This window comes from Mustela erminea, chromosome 2 (assembly GCF_009829155.1).
Source record: "Mustela erminea isolate mMusErm1 chromosome 2, mMusErm1.Pri, whole genome shotgun sequence".
In the NCBI taxonomy this organism is placed as follows: Eukaryota; Metazoa; Chordata; class Mammalia; order Carnivora; family Mustelidae; genus Mustela; species Mustela erminea.
In genome coordinates this window covers 137,862,257-137,885,982 of record NC_045615.1, presented here as the reverse complement: position 1 = coordinate 137,885,982, position 23,726 = coordinate 137,862,257, and the positions used below count along the sequence as shown (strand labels likewise).

Below are 23,726 nucleotides of genomic sequence, written 5' to 3'. Positions count from 1 at the left end.
TTTTTTTTGTTTTTTTGTTTTTTTTTTTCCCAAATTCTTCAAGTCTTCTTTGTTATTTCCCTCATTTAAAATATTAGTATCTACTTGTTCAATTCATATTGTGAACTGAGAACCACATCTGTCACCACTCTGCCTTTTTGGGCTTTCTGACTTAGCAGAAATAATACTGAAAAGGACACCTGCCAGGGTCTTAATTCTTATATATAACAATCTGATGAATGTTAGCTCAGTGTTCATGGAAATATCATGGAGTCAAGAAGCAGGACTTCAATCAGATAGTTGGAATCTCAAAATGTAAATGCTTCTTGTACGAAGCTATAGATCTTTGGAAACTGTTGGTGTTTTTTATTAGAGTGGATTATTCGGGGGGGTATATCTGAAAATACTTGGCAGGATTCATATTAGTCTTTAAAAACATTTTACATCAGATATACTATTTCTATCTGTTCTTGACATAATATTAAAATTTCTTTCACATATTGGAGTATAAATATTAAACAGAATTTCATTCAATTTTTACCAAAAGTGAGCTTATGATAATATTTAACAGATACAGACCAAGGATCATATTACTTATTTACTTGTTTCTATACTTTATTCCTATTTCTTGAGTTAATAAGCAAGTAACCTTGCTAGCTTACTCCACAAAGAAATGCTTTTATAAGGATATATTTACTATGCTATTATCAAATGTTAATATTAGAAATAGCCAGGTGAGGAGTGATATTATCATTTCTTCCTGAACTTCTATTGAAGGTGTATCATGTAATATCTTTCATTATCCTTTACAATCCTGTAAGCTAGTGTCTCTTTAGAATTTAATCACAGTAGGGGTGTCTGGGTGGCTCAGTCATTAAGCGTCTACCTTGGGCTCAGATCATGATCCCTGCTCAGCAGGAGCCTGCTTCTCCCTCTCCCACTCCCCCTGCTTGTGCTCCCTCTCTCGTTCTCTCTCTGTCAAAAGATAAATAAAATCTAAAAAAAAAAAAAAAAGCCAATTAAAAAAAGTTTTTCTTTTGGCAACTTGCTGTATCTCTTATAAAAAAATTCCTATTCTGTGAGCCTTTATATTATCCTTGGCTTCCTAGATTTTGAGAAGGTCTAAATTTAATGCACAGTTGCAATAAATGTCTTAGTTCCAGTTATCAATGTATGGTAGAATTGTAGCATATGTGCACTTGACCTAGGAGAATTCACCTTTGTGTGGGCCAACAAAGAAAAAAGAGAGAAAAGAGACAGTTTGAGGATGGTGGATGATTCTGTTCTACTCAGTGAACACTGGAAGATGTGTGCACTTACATTGCTCTCTTCTCTCTGAGTTTGCAAAGGTTTTTCAATGAGCATCTATCTCACAGTACTGAATGGGACTTCAGTAATTAGAGAAAAGTACTTTTTCACACAAACTGTCCTCTAAGTTCAATCCAACTGATTTATCTAATACTAAACCGAAAACGCCCAAATCTTTCTTTTTTCTGTGCTAGATTGTTTGCAAAAAGGCCTCCATAATTCCCCTCCCTGTATCTACTCCATGTTGGGTAGTCACCTCTAATTCTGACTCAGGACTGGGTCATGTGACTTGCTCTGGCCAATGAGACAGTAGCACAAGTGAAGCATTCAGAGACCCGACATGTGTTGTGTACTAGGGCTTGCTCTCTGACAGCTCACGGATTCCTGAGAACTATACAAATAAACCCAGCTTGTCCTGTCCACATGGACGGGAGCTCACGTGCCCCTAGCTGATGGCCTGCAAGTGTCCGAAATGGGAGTGTGTCCATCCTAGATGTCTGTGTTAGAATTGCCCTCCCCACCTACAGAATCATGGGAAATGAGACATTTTTATTGTTCTTGTGCAACTCATCATCAGTGGCGTTTTTGGGTGGTTGCTGTTTTCCTCAATAGCCAGCAGTTACAACTTGCAGTGCTAGTAGACATTTCTGCCGATGCTGCTGGCCTTCTCTGGGGACCATGTGTCAGCCTCCTGTGTGACTGTCTTCTGGTGAATAGTCAAGGCTAACTCTGACTATATTCACTTTTTGCCGTATGTGCTTACGTAAGAATCAACTCCCACATAAACTCTGCTTCCACTCTGGTGTTTTCCTGCCTTTTGTTTTCTGATTTCTCCTTTTGCTTTTAATTCTTACCTGTATATTGTTGACATGTTGTGCATGGATTTGTTCTTACATTTCTTTTATTGAGAATAAAATTCACTATTTAAACCAGCTTGAAAGGGTACAACGCAATGGTTTTTAGTATATTTACAAAGTGGTGGAAGCATCACCACTAATTCCAGAAGGTTCTGTCACTCCAGAAAGAAACCCCATACATCCGATTCTCCCCTCATCCCCTCCAGACAGTTATGTATTTTGGTGTCTGTATGGATTCGCCTATTCTGGACATTTCATATATATGGAATTAACATCATATGTGGCCTTTTGTATCTGAATTCTTTTACTTAATGTAATGTTTTCAAAGTTCATCTACAGTGTACCATGGGGCAGGACCTCGTTCCTTTTTATGGTGGAATAACATTTCATTGTATGGATATATATATCCATTCGTCAGTTGATGGACATTTGGGTTGTTTCCAGTTTTTGGCTACGATGAGTAATACCACTATAAGCATTCATGTGTGAATTTTTGTGTGAAAAGAGGTTTTCAGTTCTCTTGGGTATATACTTAGGAGTGGAAATGCTGCATTATATGTTAACTTTTGGGTAACCGCTGAAATGTTTTTCACAGTGGCTGCAGCATTTTCCATTTCCACCAGTGCATGAGGGTTACAGTTTCTCCACATTCTTGCCAGTACTTCTCATTTTCCCTTAAAAACATTACAGCCATTCTAGTGCGTGTGAAGTGGTGTCTCATGGGGTTTTGATTTCCATTTCCCTAATCACTAATGATGTTGGGCATCGTTTCATGTGTTTATTGGCCATTTGTACATTTTCTTTGAAGAAATGTCTATCTAATGAAATCTTGCCATTTGCGACGACATGGATGGAACTAGAGCGTATCATGCTTAGCGAAATAAGTCAGTCGGAGAAAGACAACTATCATATGATCTCCCTGATATGAGGAAGTGGAGATGCAACGTGGGGAGCTTGGGGGGTAGGAAAAGGAGGATCAGGATCAGGAGGGAGACAAACCATAAGAGACTCTTAATCTCACAAAACAAACTGAGGGTTGCCGGGGGGAGAGGGGTCGGAAGAAGGTGGTGGGGTTACAGATATTGGGGAAGGTATGTGCTATGGTGAGTGCTGTGAAGTGTGTAAACCTGGCCATTCACAGACCTTTACCCCTGGGGCTAATAATACATTATATGTTTATAAAAAAATATATATTTAAAAAAAAAGAAATGTCTATTTAAGTTCTTTCCCATTTTTAAGTTGGGTTATTTTTTGTTGTTCAGCTATAAATGTTCTTCATGCATTCTGGATGTTAGACCCCTATCAAATATATCATTGGTAAATATTTTCTCTTATTCTATGGGTTGTCTTTCACTTCTTTGTGTCCTTTGACATACAAAGGTTTTTAAGTTGATGTAGTCCACTTTATCTATTTTTCTTTTGTTGCTTATGCTCTTGATGTCATATTTAAGAAACCATTCCCTAATCTAAGGTCATGAAAATTTACAGCTATGTTTCCTCCTAAGAGTTTTGAACTTTTATTCTTATGTTAATCTTTGATCAATTTTGAGATCATTTTTGTGTATGGTGTGTGTGCCAAAGTCCTTCATATACCATTATCCCAGCACCATTTGTTCTCTCTCATTGAATGGTCTTGGCACCCTCATCAAAAATCAACTGAGCATAGATGTGTGAGTTTATTTCTGGACTCTCAATTCTATATTGTTGGTCTGTACATCTATTGTCATGTATCATGCTGTTTGAAATACTGTAATATTGAAGTAAGTTTTTTGTTGTGTCTTGTTTTTTTAAAGATTCTTATTTATTTACTTGACAGAGATCACAAGTAGGCAGAGAGGCAGGCAAAGAAAGAGGAGGAAGTAGGCTCCCTGCTGAACAGAGAGCCTGGTATGGGGCTTGATCCCAGGACCCTGAGATCATGACCTGAGCTGAAGACAGAGGCTTAACCCACTGAGCCACCCAGGTATCCCTGCAATAAATTTTGATAATGGGAGTGTGGGTCCTCTGGTGGTTTTTTTTTTTTTAATTTTTTTTTTAAAAGATTGATTTGGTGATTCAGTATTACTGTATGAGTTTTGGGATCAGCTTGTCCATTTCAGCAAAAAGAGGGCAGTTAGAATTTTGATAGAGATTACACTGAATCTGACCATTTGGAAAAGATTGCCATTTCAGCAATATTAAATCTTTCAATCCATGAATGTGTGTATCTTTTCTTTTATTTGAGTCTTTAAATTTCTTTCAATAATGTTTCGTAGTTTGCAATGCACAAGACTTGTACTTTCTTGATTAAATTTTGTTCATGTATTTTTATTGTAAGTTCTTTCAGTTTCTCTCTGGATGTATACTAGGTGCAATTATATATCAATAAAAATAAATGTTTTTAGTGTAACTGTTCAGCTATTTAATGTGGCCAGACTCTTATTCCAGAAGTCTGGGAATAAGGATACTAGCTTTCTAGTCTCAAAGGTATTAACATCATCATCATCATCATCATCATTATTATTATTATTTCAGTTACGTTCTCTTTTATCTATTCATTTATAAAATGGTAGCTGCCAGGGTTGCTTCCACTAAATCATGCTACTTAGCCAGGAGTTCCAGTGTAAGTAATTGGTGGCCTAAGATCATGCAGGGCAACAGAGTGAAAGAAATCTTTAGGGGCTGGGTCGGTTGGCTCAGGTTATGATGCTGGGATGGAGCCCTGTGTCTGGATCCCAGCTCAGCGGGGAGTCTGCTTCTCCCTCTTCTTCTGTCTCTCCCCCTGCTCTTGCTTTCTCTCTCTCTCTCTCAAATAAATAAATATGATCTTAATAAAGAAAGGAAAGAAATCTTAAGGGTAATGTTGGAAGAACCACTGTTTCTATCTTTTCCAGCTCTGTCAGGAGACAAATTAAAATTTTGATAGTTTAATATATTAAAATGTATGGATCTGCCTTCTAAATACGGTCGAATTTTCTATTTTTTTCAGACAGTAGTTATATGGGGAACAGGTGGGTTTCTGGGATGTCAAGCTCCTAGAATTTCAGGGCTACTGACCGTTAGTGATATCCGCTTCAGGGCACTGACATCACAGTGCCCTCGGAGCTAGGAGGTTGCTTGTTTGCATTTTTGGTTCAGGGCAGAGAAGTTTCCTCTACACCGTGAGTCTCACTCTTACATTTTAACAGGGGCGTCAGGATGGGGATTGATGAAGACCTGTTACATTAAAGAGATGAGAGCAGGATTGCTGGGGGGACACAGTGTCACTTGACACAGGACAGATGTAGGAGGCCTGGGACTCTGTGACACCTAAGCTGTAGGCTCTCAGCCCCTTCAAAAAACAAAACAAAACAAAACACAAAACCCTTGCATGGGCAGAATTAATCCTCAGGAGCATCTTGGAGTGAAAAAGGATCCTGTTGATTGATAATTTGTGATTCTAAGATCCTGCTGATTTTTTTAAAAAGATTATTTATTTGAGAGAGTGAGAGACAGCAGGAGCAGGGGGAGGGGCAGAGGGAGAAGCAGGCTCTCCACTGACGAGGGAGCCCCTTGCAGGGCTCGATCCCAAGACCCCAGGATCATGACCTGAGCCGGAGGCAGATGCTTAACCGACTGAGCCACCCAGGCATCCCAGATCCTGTTGATTTAAAATGCAGATGGATATACTTTTGATAGGAGGTTTTTCTGTTAAGTCTGTCCAGTGACAATAAGAGCAACTAAAAATAGTGAAAGGTCTGAAGTAGATCCTTCCGTTGCCTTTGAGGTTTGGCCTCTGAAGTAAAACCCATCAAGGCGTAAATAAATTGAAATCATTAAGTCCTGAATACATGTTGTGTTTCACTCAATATACTGGATGCTAGATCATGCCAAGTATTGTATTTTCTTGTACTTCATTTGTGTAAAAGTATTCAGAGGAAAAAAAAAAAACCCAACAACTTGGAAATACGGTTTTGAGAAATTTCTGTGAAACAAATGATTTATATGTCTGTGTAACACATGTATACACACACATATAAATATATATACACATATATTAACTAATTGTTTTATGGCGCTCTCTAAATATCTGTACTGCTTATTCAAATAAACTTGATTTTCAGAATTTCATATAGCACTGGAAAGAAATTGGGCATCAGTTTTTTCTTAATAGAAGATGATTCCCGGAATAATGGAATTTCCAGGCTCACTGAAATATGTGATCCTCTGTTGGCCAACATGATATTGAGGTTTAATGCTCAGGTATCACCCTAAAAGAAGGATTTTGCTTCGGGGCACCTAGGTGGCTCAATTGGGTAAGCGTCTGCCTTTGGCTCAGGTCATGATCTTGGGATCCTGGGATCGAGCCCTGCATCGGGCTCCCTGCTTGGCAGGGAGTCTGCTTCTTCCTCTCCTCCCAACTCATGCTATCTCTCACTATCTCTGTCTGTCTCTCTCTCAAGTAAATAAGTCTTATATTTATTTATCAAATATATTTCATTTATCAAATAAATTTATTTATCAAATATATTTATTTGTCAAATCAATCAATCTTTAAAAAAAGAAGTATGTTGCTTCAAAATCTTTGTATGGTTAGGGGATGTTTCTGAATGAGAAACATTTGTTCTGGAGAATATAGTAGAAAGTGTGGAGTGTGTGATTCTTGATCTTGGGATCATGAGTTTGAGCCCCATGTTGGGTGTAGAGATTACTTACAAAAATAAAAATTAAAATCTTAAAGAAAAAAAAGGAATAAGCAAGCAAAGGTGAATCAGACCTGCTAATAGAACAAACTGATAGTTGCTGGAAGGAAGAGAGATGGGGGTTGGGCAAAATGGCTGAAGGGAGTGGGAGATATAGGCTTCTGCTTATGGAGTGAGTCAGTCACAGGAATAAAAGGCACAGTGTAAGGAATATTGTGATATTGTAATAGTGATATTGTAAGAGTGATGTGTGGTGACAGATGGTAGCTATACTTGTGTAGCATAATGTATAGACTTGTGAATCACTGTGCTGTACACCTGAAGCTAATGGGACATTGTGTTCCAACTATACTCAGAAAAAAAGTCATTCTTCCATAACTTAGGCTATTTTCTGTTTACATTCTCTTCTTTACTAACAAAACACCGAAAATTAAACCTCATGGTGGAGGGCCACTATAAAACTTGAAAATGACATGGGAACACATGCCATTTTTAATTTTTAAAAAAGCTTTTTTTTAGATAGGCTCCACACCCAGTATGGAGGCCAACATGCAGCTTGAACTCAATGACCCTGAGATTGAGACCTGAGCTGAGATCAAAAGTTGGGTGCTTAACTGACTGAGTGACAAGGCACCCCCCCCCACTTTAACCTTTATTTCCTGTTTGCAGTTGTGATTAAAATCACACAACTTTTTTCTTTCCATTTTGATGTAATCTCTACACCTAACATGGGGCTTGAACCTAAAACCCTGAGACCAAGAGTCTCATGCTTTACTGACCGAGCCAGCCAGGAGCCCCTAAAACCAAACAACTCTTAAGAAAGAATTTTCATATGCTTTATATGGGGAAGTCATTATAAGAGGTGAACATTAGTATCTACTTTTATTCATGTGTTGATGTATCTCTAGCCAACTGTCAAAATTCGGTGCACATGTCATTTCTTCACTGAAGAGGTCCACAATACTTTGAAGAGCGGTCATTATTTCCTCTTTAGTCATCACATAGAAGTGATTTCTGGGGGCTATTAATGTTCTAAAACTCTTGGCTTATATCACTTTTATAGCCTTTCATGGACTATATTGTGGCTCTTTGTTTTTATGTCCCTTGTTCTAATGCTTCCCTACAGCAAAGATCATGTCATGTTCATCTTCGTAATCCATACATTATGGCTGTGCAATAAATGTCAGGAGGCATGGTCACGTGAATGCCTGAAACTCTTCTTGTGAGCTCATGAACTGTTGGGGCACATGGGTGGCTCAGTCGGTTAAGTTATATTACTTTGACTCAGGCCGTGATCCCAGGGTCCTGGGATGGAGCCCTGTGTTGGGCTCCCTGCTTAACAGAGTGTCTGCTTCTCTCTCTCCCTCTGCTCCTCCGCTTCCGCCCTGCTTGTACACACTCTCACTCTGACATAAATAAATAAAATAAAAAAAAATTAGCTCTTGATCTGAAAATGGTGAAAAGAAGGATGTGTGAAGAAGAGGAAACATTTAAGGGAAGGAAGAAGGCTGACAGATTTAGAGATGAATGAAATGAGAGAGAATGGGGTGGTCAAGAATGATGTAGTATATTATATGCCCCAGTTATCTGTTACTTTGTACAAACCACCTGAAATGTACACACACAAAACAACCACCATTGTATCACATGGGTGGATTCTGTATGTTAAGAATTGGACAGTGCAGTGGGAATGCCTTGTGTCTACTCCATAATACCTCCTTTCTTGGAAAACTTGATAAGCTGGGAATGTCTTGGACATCTTGGGGCTGGAATCATCTGAGAGTTCTGTCCCTCATCTGTCTGACTCCTGGGCTAGGATGATTTGGAAACTGGGCTCAGTGGGAATTCTTCACTGGAACGCCCATATGTGGCTTCTCCATGTGGCAGGGGCTTCTTTCAGTATGGTGACTAGTTTCTAAGATGAACTGTCCAAAGAGTCCAAAAGAACCAGACAGGAGATTCTTGGCCTTTTCTGGCTCAGCCTCAGAGATCTTATTTGTATCTCTTCTGCTGTTCTATATGAGTCAAAGGAGTCAAAAACCCACTCAGATTCAAGGTGAGGAGATCTAGATCCTGACTCTCAATGGGAGGAGTGTCAGTGAATTTGCATCTGTTTCTTAAAACAGCAGCATTACATTATCATACATGGGCCAGATTATGACCATGTTGGGTAGAGCAAAGAACAGGAAAGTATATTACCAATTTACTTTATTAGAGATGGGATATATGAGAAAGGTCATTGGACATTTTCCAAACAATAATTAGAACATGGCTTTATATTCATGATACTTTTTGAATGTAGTTTATAACCTTTATATGTTCCAAGTGATATATGAAAATATTTTCTTTGACATTAGCATTTTTATCAGTTTATTATTATTTTTTTCTCTTTTAGAGATCAGGTATATAATACTTGGCATTTCTTTCAGTTTTTGGAAATTCTCCATTAACTGAGTCCCACAAGCCTTAGCAGTAAGGGTAAATACTTCTCTGGGCAAATTTGTCTTCTTGCTTTAGGGAGCTCTGTAGTTTCAGCTGTGATGCTGTTGTGATTTTTCTAATGATTCTTTTATAAAAAGGCTTCAATTTAATTGTACTCTCTTGACTGCCCACTATGCTTTGGTACTTCATTAATCTGTACAGGATTCTCCTCTTATTGTGCTGTAGACTCAAAAAACTAACTTCTACTTCCATGATATTTGAACAGGGAAAAGGAAAGGAAATAGAGAAGAGAGAGGAGTTCTAGCAAGAACTAGTGTTGCACGGATTGTGATTTTATGCTTGGCAGCCGGAGACCACATATTCTCATTAGACCAGCTTTTGTGATGAGCTAGGTTGAGGGGGCCATAACATCCTCGAGGAAGAAGAGCCCACCATCCCTTTTCTACTTCTGCCTTTTCTCTCCTTCCTCTCTCTTCCTTTTTTTTTTTTTTACCTTTTCTCTTCTCTTTATTACCAGTTGCGAAGCGTTGGATAACAGGGATGTCGTAAACCAGGCTATTTCCTTAAGCATATTTTAGAAACGTTTTATTGTGGAAAATTTCAAACACAAACAAAAATAGGATATTCTAATGAACTCTGTTATGTCTCACCCAGCTGCAGTAGTTATCAACTCATGAACAGTTTCATTTTGCCTACATCCTTGTATTTTCCTTCAATTACGAAGCAAATCAGACATTAAATCTCTAAATTTTTTAGTGTGTATCTCTTAAAGATAAGAACTCTTAAAAATACAATCACAATACCATAATCACACTTAAAAAAATCTAAAACAACCAAATGCTATCTTAATATTATCAAATCCTAATATCATCAGACAAATCTTACCAGCAACCTTCACGTCACCATTGCTGCAGTTATCTCTTACATTCTTTTTTTTTTTTTTAAGATCTTATTTATTTATTTGTCAGAGAGAGAGAGTAAGAACACAAGCAGGGTGAGTGGTAGGCAGAGGCAGAGGGAGAAAGCAGGCTCCCCGCCATGCAAGGAGCCCAATGTGGGACTCGATCCCAGGACCCTAAGATCATGACATGAGCCGAAGACAGATGCTCAACCGACTGAGCCACCCAGGCATCCCTGTGTCTTGCATTTCAACTGGCTAAGATGTCTCCTAAGATTCTTAAATCTATTGGGTCCTCCTTCAGCTCGCTCTGTTTCTGTTCTTGAAACTTTTTAGTAAAGCAAATTTCTCACTTCTTAATAGCATTGAATGCAACAAGGGACGAATATGTTGGTATAGATGAATACTTCGTATCAAAAACAGTTTAGGAGGTCCTGGGTAGTTCAGTGGGTTAAAGCCTCTGCCTTTGGCTCAGGTCATGATCCCAGGGTCCTGGGATCGAGTCCCGCATTGGGCTCTCTGCTCAGCGGGGAGCCTGCTTCCCTCTCTCTGCCTGCCTCTCTGCCTACTTATGACCTCTGTCAAATAAATAAATAAAATCTTTAAAAAAAAACAGTTTAGAATACCATAGCTAAGGAACACATATTAGTATTTGAATATTTTATATATAATTTCCAAATTACTTTTTAAAATATTCTCATGTTTTCTCCCAGAAAGAGGTGCTAGAAATCTTCTACCTACTTGAGAGGCTTGTTATGCATGGCATGTTTCCACTGGTTATTGTTTCTCTCTGAAGTTGCAAGAAGCAGAAAGAGAAACATTTGTTGCCTCAGGGGAAGAGGATTAGTGCCAGAATATTGTGGCTTAATGTGAATCCACTTACCTAGCATAGTAAGTAGTAAAAGAAAAAAAAAAAAAGCACATGATTATGATTCAGACGTTTTCCTGAAAAATAAAGTGAAAGCATGCGTGGCACCACTTAAATTATAATTGCTAGCTCTTAGAACAAAGTGTGAAGCAAATATTAGTTGCTTCCTTGAGATAATTCATCTGATGAAAATGCACAGCCAAAAAATTTGATGACCTTTACTTTACACTTGAATTTGCCAGCACAGTTCTAAGGAAGACCATTTTCTTTCTTTGCATTCGAAAGTTTTATGAGTTTTTACAAAGGTTTTCTCTGGGAGGTAGAATAAAAGTGAAGGCACTGTAACAGAGAAACCATTACACGTAGCTTCTGGAATACAACAGAGGTACATTTCTCTCTTACAAAGTAGTTGAGTGAGTCTGGGTTGATGGGGCAACTCTGCTCCATAAAGTCATTCAAGGACCAACATGATGTCTTGAACACTTAAGGAAAGTTGTTTGTTAGGTGCACTTTCCAGCTGGTAAGAAGGTAGAAAATGCCCCAAGTCCAGGGAAAGGAGCTTGTGTTTAAAGATTTAAAAAAAAAAAATTATTAGAGAGAGAGAGAGAGAGAAAGCACGAGTAGGGAAGAGAGAGAAGCAGACTCCGTACTGAACAGCGAGCCGATGCAGGGCTTGATCCCAGGACCTTGGGATTATGACCTGAGTCGAAGGCAGTTGCTTAATCAACCAAGCCACACAGGTGCTTTTTTTTCCTTTTTTTTTAAAGATTTTTTTTTTTTTTTAAAGATTTTTATTTATTTATTTGACAGAGAGAGACCACAGGCAGGAAGAGAGGCAGGCAGAGAGAGAGAGAGGAGGAAGCAGGCTCCCTGCTGAGCAGAGAGCCCGACGCGGGACTCGATCCCAGGACCCTGAGATCATGACCCGAGCCGAAGGCAGCGGCTCAACCCACTGAGCCACCCAGGCGCCCCCTTTTTTAAAGATTTTTAAAAAATTTATTTATTTGATAGAGAGAGAGTAGCTTGTGTTTACATTGAAGATGGCCCACATAGTGCTTCAGCATATACCCCTTTGGCTTTAACTTACGTGGCTGCACCCAACTATGGGGAAGGCTGGGAAATATCTCTAGTCCAGATGTCCATGATGAAGGACAGAATAGGTGGGGCAGGTACGGAGGCAGGGAGGAAGAAAAAACAGTTTGTCACAGGGTATACATTTTTTAAAGATTTTATTTATTTATTTGACAGAGAGAGCGAGAGCGCGAGTGATCATGGACAAGGGGACTAGGAGAGGGAGAAGCAGGCTCCCCACTGAGCAGGAAGCCTGATGTGGGGCTTGATTGATCCCAGGACCCTAGGATCATGCCCTGAGCCAGAGGCAGACACTTAACCAGAACCATCCAGGTGCCCCTGTCACAGTGTATCTTAGTATTTTAGTTGTAAATCAGGTTTTGATACCTCAGTTGTGTTGTTTCTTCTTATTATTTTTACAAGCTAACTATAATGGTGAGGTCCTCATTTGCCAGTGGCGTTGAGTATGATCAAAGCAAATCTCTAACATCACTCTCATTATTGACTTCTTGAAGTCTCACATCTTTTGAATATTTGATACTACTGACTGTTAACATCCCCTTGTTCAGTGAGAGGGAATGACCAGCAAAGAAGCAGAACCCTGTAATATGGAAGGACTAATTGATTGAGGCCTTCGTGGTCAGCTGATGAATGAGTATTTTCAAGGGCTGACAACTGTTACTTCTCTCTAGAACCACTGAACTATGAATGTCCTGTATAGTAATTACACTTGTCAATACTTAGAGGTATTACATATGGGTTCTTTTCTCAAAGCTTCTTTTTCCATTGGTTGCTCTTATCTCTATCTTTTTTTTTTCTTCTTTTATACCAGTGGGGAGACCTCCTACCTCCAATCACAACCAGAGACCCCAGGGGGAACCTGCAGTGTGAGACCCAAACTTGTCTTAAGGAGGACACGTTCAATCAGTGCATATACCTGTGTTATATGGACAAAGAGAAAGAACTGTCCTTGGGACAGCACTGCTTAGTCAATTTCCTAGTTCCCTTGCCCCAGTCCAAGGCCTTACTCATAATTAATCATTGAGTAATGCCTTAATCAATATGGCAGTGGGCTGGGGTGGCAGCTATGTTACCAGGAGAGATGAGGCAATTCAGCTGGCTTCTTTAACTTTTGCCCTTTGACCCATGAAGTTTCCTCTTCTTTTTAGATGTTGTTAGTACTAAGTGATTATGGCTTTACTAGGTGTTTTGTTTTGTTTTGTTTTAGAGAGAGAGAGAGTAGGTAAGTGCAGAATGTGGGGAGGGAGAGGGAGAGATAGAATGTTAAGTAGGCTGTATGCCCAGTGTATGCTCAAGGGGTGGGGGTGGGAGGTCTCCATCTCATGACCTTGAGATGATGACCTGAGCGGAAATCAAGAGTCAGGTGATGCATGCTTAACCAACAGAGCCACCCAGAAATCCCTACTAGATATGGCGGTTACATTCCTTACTCGTTCAGCTTCAACAGGTCAAGTACTCAAAACTTTGTAGTCTACTGCATATCAGTGATCTGAAAGGAAGAAGAGTTAAGATTTTAAGAATATACATGTTGTCTGAGCACCTTCTTTTAATAGATGAGGAAGACAGAAGGCTACAGTGTTACTTTTCTTCTCAGAGCCAAAGTGCTGCCTAATCCGGGAATAGCTCCCCTTCGTGATGTTAAATGGCAAGCCTAGAATGTACTCTTTATTCATTTTGTTTATGTGATTGAAGCCGACCTAACATGTTTTTTTCTCCTGCTTGTATGACTGCTATTTAATTCCCCATTACACAAGGAAGTTGGGGTTTATGCTGAGATTATACATTGTAGAGGAGAATATGATTACATTTGTTTTATAATAGCTACCTATTTTTGGTACTTTGGAACTGAAATATAATCTACAGATCCTCTTGGCAGGCAAGAGCATTTGATTTCTCAGATAAATGATGTTTATTCATGCTGGGTTTCTCAAAATCGCAAACAGAAACTTTGTCATGAACCAATGATGGGAAGTGTAATAGGAAATGTATTCTGATGTAGAAGTTAGGAAACCAAGTTAATACTCTACTCATCTTAGGGCATTGGCCAGAATTAGATTGAATTACATGCTATTGATGATTTTGTAGGTAAAATATTGTTGGATATTCGCAATTTCATATGATTTAACCTAGTAAAATGAGAATTTCAACAACAATAAGTCACTCTCTGCTCCTTCCTGTAAGGAGTTTTTCCTTTTCCTACTCTGATAGCTGGGCTGTTTGTTTCTTGTTTACTATGTTCTTTACCATCATATCATTTGGTGAGTCATATTCTCCTTTGTTTTCATCTGTCTCTGACTCCCTTTCTGGGTTAGCATCTCTGTTCCTTTGATTAAAAATATTATGGAAAGTTGTATGGACTAGAACGGTCAGCCCTAGTATCTTATTTAAATAAATTTAAAAAAACCCCAACCTCCCCCCCCCTTTTTTTTCTAAGGCAGATGCTTTCATAATGAAAAGGGTTCTAAGGTCTTTTGGCTAAAATTGCCAGACCATGAAATTGAGAGCCATTAGTCTGGTACCCAGTTTTCTAACACTCGACAAAGAATATAACTTGGTGGTTTGGGTTTCTCATTTGTGAAACAGTGACAGTTTCTCTTATCTACTTCAAAATACTGGTGTTAAGTATTAGTACATAAGACTAATGTGTTAAGCTTTTTAAACTTAAAAAAAAACTTATTTAAAAAATTTTAATTGAAGTATAATGAGTAAACAATGTCATATTAGTTTTGGTTGTACCACATAATGATTCAATATTTGTATACATTGTAAAGTGATCACCATGATAAGCCTAGCTAACATCCATCACTATACGTAGTTACATTTTTTTTCTCCTGCTGAGAAGTTTTAAGATCTATTCCTTAGCAACTTTCAAATAGGTAATACTGTATTATTAACTATAGTCATCATGTTGTTCATTACATCCTTAATTATTTTACAACTAGAACTTTGTAGCTTTTTTTTTCCCCCAAAGATTTTATTTATTTATTTGACAGATAGAGATCACAAGTAGGCAGAGAGGCAGGTGGGGGGGTGGGGGGGAGGAGCAGGCTCCTAGCTGAGCAGAGAGCGCGATGCGGGGCTTGATCCCAGGACTCTGGGATCATGACCTGAGCCGAAGGCCGAGATTTAACCCACTAAGCCACCAGCTTTTGATATGGTTCACCTACCTGGCCCATCCCCATCCCCCACCAATCTGTTCTCTGTATCTATGAACTTGGGGTGGGTTTTTTCTTTTTTTTAAAGATTCTGCATATAAATGAGATCATATGATACTTATCTTTCCCTTACTGACTTATTTCTTTTAGCATAATGCTCTTGAGGTTCATCCATGTTGTTGCAAATGGCAAGATTTCATTCCTTTTTCTGGCTGGGTGGTATTCCATATATGTATTTATATATTTTTATATATATATATATATTCATTCATTCCATATATATATATACACAACACAACTTTATCTCTTCATCATTCAATGAACACTTAGTTTTTTGGTGTCTTAGCTACTATACATAGTGCTGCAATGAACATAGGGTGCAGATATCTTCTTGAGTTAGTGTTTTTTTTCTTTAGATAAATACCCCAAAATAAAATTGCTGAATCATGTGGTAGTTCTGTTTTCAGTTTTTAGAGGAATCTCCATTCTGATTTCCATAGTACCTGTGGCCATTCACATTCCTGCACGAGGTTTTCCTTTTCTCCACATTCTTGCCAGTACTTGTTATTTCCAGTTTTGGTTTTTCTTTTCTTTTTTTTTTTTTTTTTTTATGATAGCCATTCTAACAGGTGTGAGGTGATATTTCATTATGATTTTGATTTGCATTTTCCTGATGATTAGTGATGTTGAACAACCCCTTTTCATGTACCTTTTGGTACTAACTATATGTATTCTTTGTAAAAATGTCTGTTCAGATCTTCTGCTCATGTATTTCATCAGATTTTTCCTACTGAGTTATATGAGTGTCGTATTTATTTTTGATATTAACCCCTTATTGGCATTATGGTTTGCAATTTTTTTTTTCATTTTTTTAAAGATTTTATTTATTTATCAGAGAGAGAGAGGAAGAGCGAGCGAGCACAGGCAGACAGAATGGCAGGCAGAGGCAGAGGGAGAAGCAGGCTCCCCGCTGAGGAAGGAGCCCGATGTGGGACTCGATCCCAGGACACTAGGATCATGACCTGAGCCGAAGGCAGCTGCTCAACCAACTGAGCCACCAAGGCATCCCCCTTTTTCATTTTTTAAAGATTTTATTTATTTATTTGACAGAGAGAGACACAGCGAGAGAGGCAACACAAGCCGGGGGAGTGGGAGAGGGAGAAGCAGGCTTCCCTCTGAGCAGGGAGTCTGAGGCAGGGCTCTATCCCAGGACGCTGGAATCATGACCTGAGCTGAAGACAACTGCTTAACTGACTGAGCCACCCAGGCGTCCCTGCAAATATTTTCTCCCATTCAGTAGGTTGCCCCTTTCATTTTGTGGATAAGGTTTCCTTTGTTGTGCCGAAGATTTTTAGTTTGATGTGGTCTTGGTCTTATGCTTGGTCTATGCTTATTTATTTTTGCTTTTGTTGCCTTTGCTTGTGGTGTCATATCCAAAAAATCATCAAGACCTGTGTTAAGGAGCTCAGGGCTTATGTTTCTCCAAGGTTTATGGTTTCAGGTCTTATGTTTAAATCATTCATCCATTTTGAGTTCATTTTTGGGTATGGTGTAAGACCGTGATCCATCTTCATTCTTTTGCCTCTGGCTGTCCAGTTTTCCCAGCACCACTTGTTTGAAGGACTGTCCTTTCCCCTTTGTATATTTTTGGCTTCTTTGTTATAAATTAATTGACTGTATTTGTGTGAGTTTTAAAAATTTTTTAAAAATTTAAATTCAGTTAATTAACATATAATGTATTATTAGTTTCAGAGGTAGCGGTCAGTGAGTCATTGGTCTTATAGGATACCCAGTGCTTATACATCACGTGCCCTCCTTAATGTCCATCCCCCGCACCCACCTCCCCTTCAGTAACCCTCAGTTTACTATGATTAAGAGTTTCTTACGGTTTGTCTCCCTCTCCGATTTCATCTTGTTTTATTTTTTCCTCTCTTCCCCTATGACTCTCTGTTTTGTTCCATAAATTCCACATATGAGTGAGGTCATACAATTGTCTTTCTCTGGTTGACTTATTTCACTTAGCATAATACCCTTTAGTTCCATCCACGTTGTTGCAAATGGCAAGATTTCATTTTTTTGATGGCTGAGTAATATTCCAGTGTGTGTGTGTGTGTGTGTGTGTGTATGCACTCATACCACCTCTTCTTTATCCATTCATCTGTCGATGGACATCTGGTTCTTTCCATAGGTTAGCTATTGTGGTCACTGCTGCTATAAACATTCGGGTGCACATGCCCCTTCTGATCACTACATTTGTATACTTGGGTTAAATACCCAGTCGTGTGATTGCTGGGTTGTAGGGTAGCTCTGTTTTCATCTTTTTGAGGAATCTCCATACTGTTTTCCAGAGTGGTGCACCAGCTTGCATTCCCAACAACAGTATGGGAGGGTTCACCTTTCTCCCCATCCTCACCAACATCTGTCATTCCCTGACTTGTTAATTTTAGCCATTCTGACTGGTGTGAGGTGGTATCTCATTGTGGTTTTGATTTGTATTTCCCTGATGCCGAGTAATATTGAGCATCTTTTCATGTGTTTGTTGGCCATGTGTATGTCTTCTTTGGAGAAATGTCTGTTCATGTCTTCTGCCCATTTCTTGATTGGATTATTTGTTCTTTGGGTGTTGAATTTGATAAGTTATAGATTTTGGACACCAGTCCTTTATCTGATATGTTATTTGCAAATATCTTCTCCCATTTTGTCAATTGTCTTTTTTGTTGTTGTTGTTGTTGACTGTTTCCTTTGCTGTGCCAAAGCTTTTTATCCTGATGAAGTACGAGTAATTAACTTTTGCCTTTGTTTCCCCTGCCTTTGAAGACATGTCTAGCAAGAAGTTGTTGTGGCCAAGGTCACAGAGGTTGCCGCCTACATATTTGTGGGTTTAATGCTGGGTTCTTTATTCTATTTCAATGATTGATGTGTCTGTTTTATGCCAATACTGCTTATTACTGTATATAACACTGTATATTAACACTGTATAATAACTGTGCTGGGATTTGAAAAAAAACTTATTTTAAAAAAAAGCAGTACTTTATTCAAATTATTGTGACTAATCACAAAGATGATGACTAAAGTCATCATCAACATGTGTTTGGTGCCCACCATGTACACTGGGACATGCCCTACACATTTTTAGGTATTAAAAAAAATAATAAAATATACTTTAATACTTGAACTTGACAAAGACATATATATATACTGTTTAGATTTCTATAACTTTATGGTATAGTTTGGAATCAAGGGGTGTGATGCCTCCAGTTTTGTTCTTTTTAAGATTGCTTTGGCTACTGAGGTCTTTTGTGGCTCCAGAGAAATTTTAGAATTGTTTGTTAAGTTTTCCAAACTTTTAATAGTCAGCAGCCAGGGTAAACAGAATAGTATTCTTGTGGGACAGATAAAAGGTCTTATGTTGCAGCTCTGCCTTTTATTTAAGAAGATATTTGCAACCTAGAGTTGGTTCCTTTGTGGTTCTTCTGAATGGATCAGCTCTTTTTCTTGTGGAGAATGGCTGGGAGAGTAAGATGAGGAACTCTGAAATTTTGTTTTGTCTTTGTTTTCTAATGTAGAATATTAAACCTATTACTGCCTTCACTCAGAACATCTCCCTTCAGATTTTGGTATCGAAAGGTTGGTGTGCCTTGCTCTTAGCCATGCCTTGGAAGTCATAAATTATTTCTGTTGAAGTAATTTGCTTTTAGCAATCTCCCTAAACTAGAAGGCTGGAAGTGACTTGTTATTATGCTTTTTCCTTCGGTTCTCCTTTCCTTCCGTGAGAGAGGCCACGCAGTGTAGTGGTTAATAGTGTAGGCTTTGTGGTTAGGCTGCCTGTTTTAAAACTTGCTCTTATTCTTGCAATGTGACTTGTAAAATATAAATAGTAATAGTACTGACTTGAGAAGGTTTGTTGAGAGAATTACTTAATACATCGAAAGTGTTTAGTGTTTGAAATAGTGCTAACACACAGCAAAATAGTAAAAGCTTGATAATGGTGATTATAATAACTTTTAGTATTTTTCTGTATAAATAGTAATTCTATGGGCAATATGTCCTGATTCTCCCATGGTCTGCTTATCTCTCTGGATTTCACTGATCTTAACAAAAAATCCATTGATCTTTTAGGACAATTGATCTTTATTTTTAGGGAAAGCTACTTAACTACCTTCTCTATTTTGGTCTAGTTTTCAGAGTATTTCACAAATATGTGTTTCACGGTTTGGAGTTAAAGACCATTATTTTGTTCATTGCTTGATGGGATTATTTCCCTTGGTTTTCATGTTTTGTTGTTTCAATGGAGTTTTTTAAGGGACGAGAGTAGAGAGCACATATCTTTACACTGTTCTCTTCCAATATTTCTAAGAAGCAATCACTTATGTTTTATAAAATATTTTGTATTTTTATAAATATTTTTAATTTTTATTTTATATAGTTTTATAATTTATTTTGTTTATATAATATTTCTATATATTTATAAAATATTTTTGTACTGTCAGTCTCTAAGTGACATACTTAATTTAGTTGCCACTTCTTGCTTTTTCTGTTTAAGGTATGATCTGTTAGCTTCCTACTAGTACCGTGGAGGATAGAGCTATCTTCCACAGTTACTCGCCCATCCACACACACATTTCCTGCACTCACTTACCCCCAATATATTTATATTGGTAATAAGAATTTTATTTTTATTTACATAACTATGAACTCTGGAGCATGATGTGATTACTTTTCCTTTTCTGCACACTTTTTTTTGTTTTCACTAGAATTCATTGATTTATTTTTTTAAGTTGGCTAAGTTTTACTAATTCATTATAAATCTTCTTCCAGTACCTCCAGGTTCATATCCTGGAAGAATTTCTTCCAAGAACCTGCTAACTTGATCCAGTGTTGACCTACACCTAAGGTCATCTTAGGATTTCCTTTTGCCATTCTCTAGGAGATGCTCCTTACCTCTCTTTTGTGTTGGAACCCTTGTTTTCTGGATTCCATGTGTTTTGTGGCTTATTTTTTATTTTGGTAGACTGCATTCTCAAGTAGCTTTTTGAAAGGGTAAACCAGAGAGAAAAAGTTTAAAGCCTTGCATGTTTAGAAAGTGTCTTTCTTCTCCTATTACTGCATTGATAGTCTGATTGAACATAATTTTAGGTTAAAAATCAAAAATTTTTTGAATTTTTCTCCATTATCTTCCAGCTTCCGATATTGCCTTGATGATTGCCATTCTGAAGTGTGAGCCTTTCCATGAAACCTATGTATAAGCTTGTTGAATCTTCTGTCTCTATGATTTTGAAATTTCATGCATTGTGCCTTGATTTGGTTCATTTTCAATATGAAGATAAACTTCCACGTGGGGAAATTTTCCTAAATTTCTTCTCTGATTAGTTTCTCACAGTTTTCTTTGCTTTCAACTTCTGGAAGTCCTCTTTTTTCAGACGCTGAACTTTCTGGATGGGTTCTCTAATTTTATTGTATTCCCTCCGATTTTTAATGTTTTTGGCTTTTTTTGTTTTATTTCCTGGGAGATTTCCTCAACTTTATATTCTATTTCTTCTGTTGAGCTTTTCATTTCTTCTTATTTTTTCTTTACCAATGCTCCTCTTTGTTGGTTTCTGTTCTTTATTTTGGCTGTATCCTGACCTTGTTTCATGCACGCAGTATCTTCCCTTAGCTCTGATTTTATTACTTTTTTTTTCTTTAACATTTTCTTTTCTCTGCAGAGTTTTTGTTTCCTCCAAGTGGCTCCCCCCTCCCCCAATTTGTTATTTGACCTTGAATTCATATTAGAATCTTTTCTTAGGGGTTTAATGATTCTTGGCTTTTTCTTATTTATGTATTGGGCTCTAAAAGTCCATTGGAAGCTTTCTGCTCTGGTTGGAACTTGCTGACTATGGACTTTCCTATAGGGTAATCTGGCTGGGCCATTTCTGGGCCATAGGATCTCCCCTGTATCTGTATCTGTAGGTCTTTACTCTTTAGTCTGGTCCTTATCTAGTATTGTGGAGTCAGATGGGAAAGGAGAGCTGAGCGATCTCAACATTGAGTATATATGCCTGTATGGGTTCACTTAAGCCCCCCTTTGCAGTGTGGTATCCCTAACCTCAACTATTTGTAGTTTCTCCCAGTATAGAGACCTTCTGTATTATAAACCTCCTAGGTTTGGGGGAGGATTAGTCACTTGGCTGTATGGTATGGGAGAGGGCATGAGGACCCACCTTATACATACCTACAAACAATCCTTTTCTTCTAAGTCTTCTTCACCATCACTTATAGACATGCCAAGTTCTGCTGATTCTTGAGTTATTTGGAGGCTTTGTGGCACACATTGGGTTGTTTCCAGACTTTCTTCTGGCTGGAACTACCACATGTTTACTTGCTTTTAGTTTCCCAAATTTTGTTGAAATCTCCTGTCCTGTCTTCTGTTTCCATGAGAGTTAATTCCTTAATGGTGACAACAGCAAAAACAAAGGACTGATTTAATGGGATTTCAGGAGAGAGCTAATGCAACTGTGTACATACAACACTCTATCTTCAGTTGGAAGTCTACATGAAGAGAATATTCCTTTGTTTTTATCTTTGTGTCCCTTAACAGTTTTCTTTGACCAGGATTTCCCCTGAAGCAATGAATTATTAAAATAACAGTGAGCTTTTAATTATATGGTGGGGAACGGTGGAGAGAGCCCTTCACTTGGAACCAGGAGACTTTTCTTCTAATCTTGGCTTGGGTGACTTTAGGCCAGTTGCTAAGCTTTTCAAAACCCCAGCTTTTTAATTTGTAAAATGAGTGAAATAGATGATGTCTAACACTTATTTCAACTCAATTGGTATCTTCTTTGTAAGACTATTTAATATCACTTATAAATCAGATAAGGGGATTTGTTTTTTTCAATGCATTTAACATGTTGTATTTTCTCCTGCCCCTGGAGGTTGAGACTTTTGCTTCTAAAACTGCAGATGAGCTCCACCTCATTTCATCTTCCAAAAATCTGCCTTTTATTTGGAAACTACAGTATTACTCACTGGCCTGGGAACTATACATCTGCATATGGCCTGTTTTCCAGGGCATAGCTTGCTTTTCATTTACAATCCATTCTGTAAGTTGTCACTTTTGCCCTGCATTGAAAATGTGTTACACAAAGATGAAAAGATGATTTCTGAAGTGGCATTGACACATCAACTGTTTTCTCAGGAAAAAAAAAGGGGGGGGGTACTAAAATTTTAATTTAGAATAAGGAGGACCGACTGAGATGCAAAAAGAGCTAGAGATTTTCTTTGGAGCAAGAACTTTCCCCTGACTTCTTAACTTAGAATAACTGATGGCTTCACTGGGTCCGTCATCCAGCTGCTTATTGAGAGGCTGCCCTAACCACCAAGAGTGCTAGAGTTACGTTGAGAGCCCAATCTTTTCCTTTAGGATAGCAGTTCTCCAGTCTACCTGCATATTAAATCATGATGCCCTGGACCCCACCCCAGACCAACGGAATAAAAATATCTGGGTGTGAGGCCTGTACATTTCAAAACTTCTCTCACCTTGATTTTTAAAATTAATTAATTAATTAATGATTTTCTTGTTTTAGAGGGAGCGGGTACACATGCAAGAGCAGGGGACGGGCAGAGGGGAAGGGAGAGGTTTTTTTTTTTTGGTCCTACTTCAAGGAGTTGTAATACATTTATACACATTCATGTAATCTCTACCCCAGTTGAGACATAGAAAATTTCCTCATATTCCCACCTGGTCTGCCTCTACCCCACTCCCCATCCCTGCATAGGCAACCATTTTTCTAATTTCTATAACCATAGATTAGTTTTTGCTTGTTTTTAGACTTTATGTAAATGGAATCATATACTCTTTTGTCCATATATATATATGGGTCTATTTTTGGACTCTAGTCTATTCCATTAATTAATTAGTTAATTAATTAATTTCCTTCCAAATATTTACTTATTTTTAATTTAAATTTAGTTAGTTAACATAGAATACCTTGTTGGTTTCAGAGCTATAGTTCAATGATTCATCAGTCTTACATAGTACCCAGGGCATTTCATCATATGTCCTCCGTAATGTCCATCATTTGGTTGCCCCCATGAACCCTGCCCCCTGCCACAAACCCTCAATTTGTTTCCTGTGATTAAGAGTCTCTTATGGTTTGTCTCCGTCTCTGGTTTATTTTTTCCCTCTCCTCCCCTATGATCCTCTGTTTTGCATCTTAAATTCCAAATATGAGTGAGATCATACGATACTTGTCTTTCTCTGGTTCACTTAGCACAATACCCTCTAGTTCCATGTTGTTATAAATGGCAGGATTTCATCTTTTGATGGCTGCATAGTATTCCATTGTGTGTGTGTGTTTATATATACCACATCTTCTTTATCCATTCATCTATTGATGGACATCTGGGCTCTTTCCATCGTTTGGCTCTTGTGGACATTGCTGCTATAAATATTTGGGTGCAGGTGCCCCTTTGGATCACTACATTTGT

At 38.2% G+C, this 23,726-nt stretch overlaps 1 protein-coding gene across 1 annotated transcript in view; it reads left to right on the top strand.

Annotated features, from left to right (window-relative positions):
• TEC (tec protein tyrosine kinase) overlaps positions 1 to 23,726 on the top strand; it is a 140,295-nt gene that overhangs the window by 24,091 nt on the left and 92,478 nt on the right. The window lies entirely within an intron of this gene.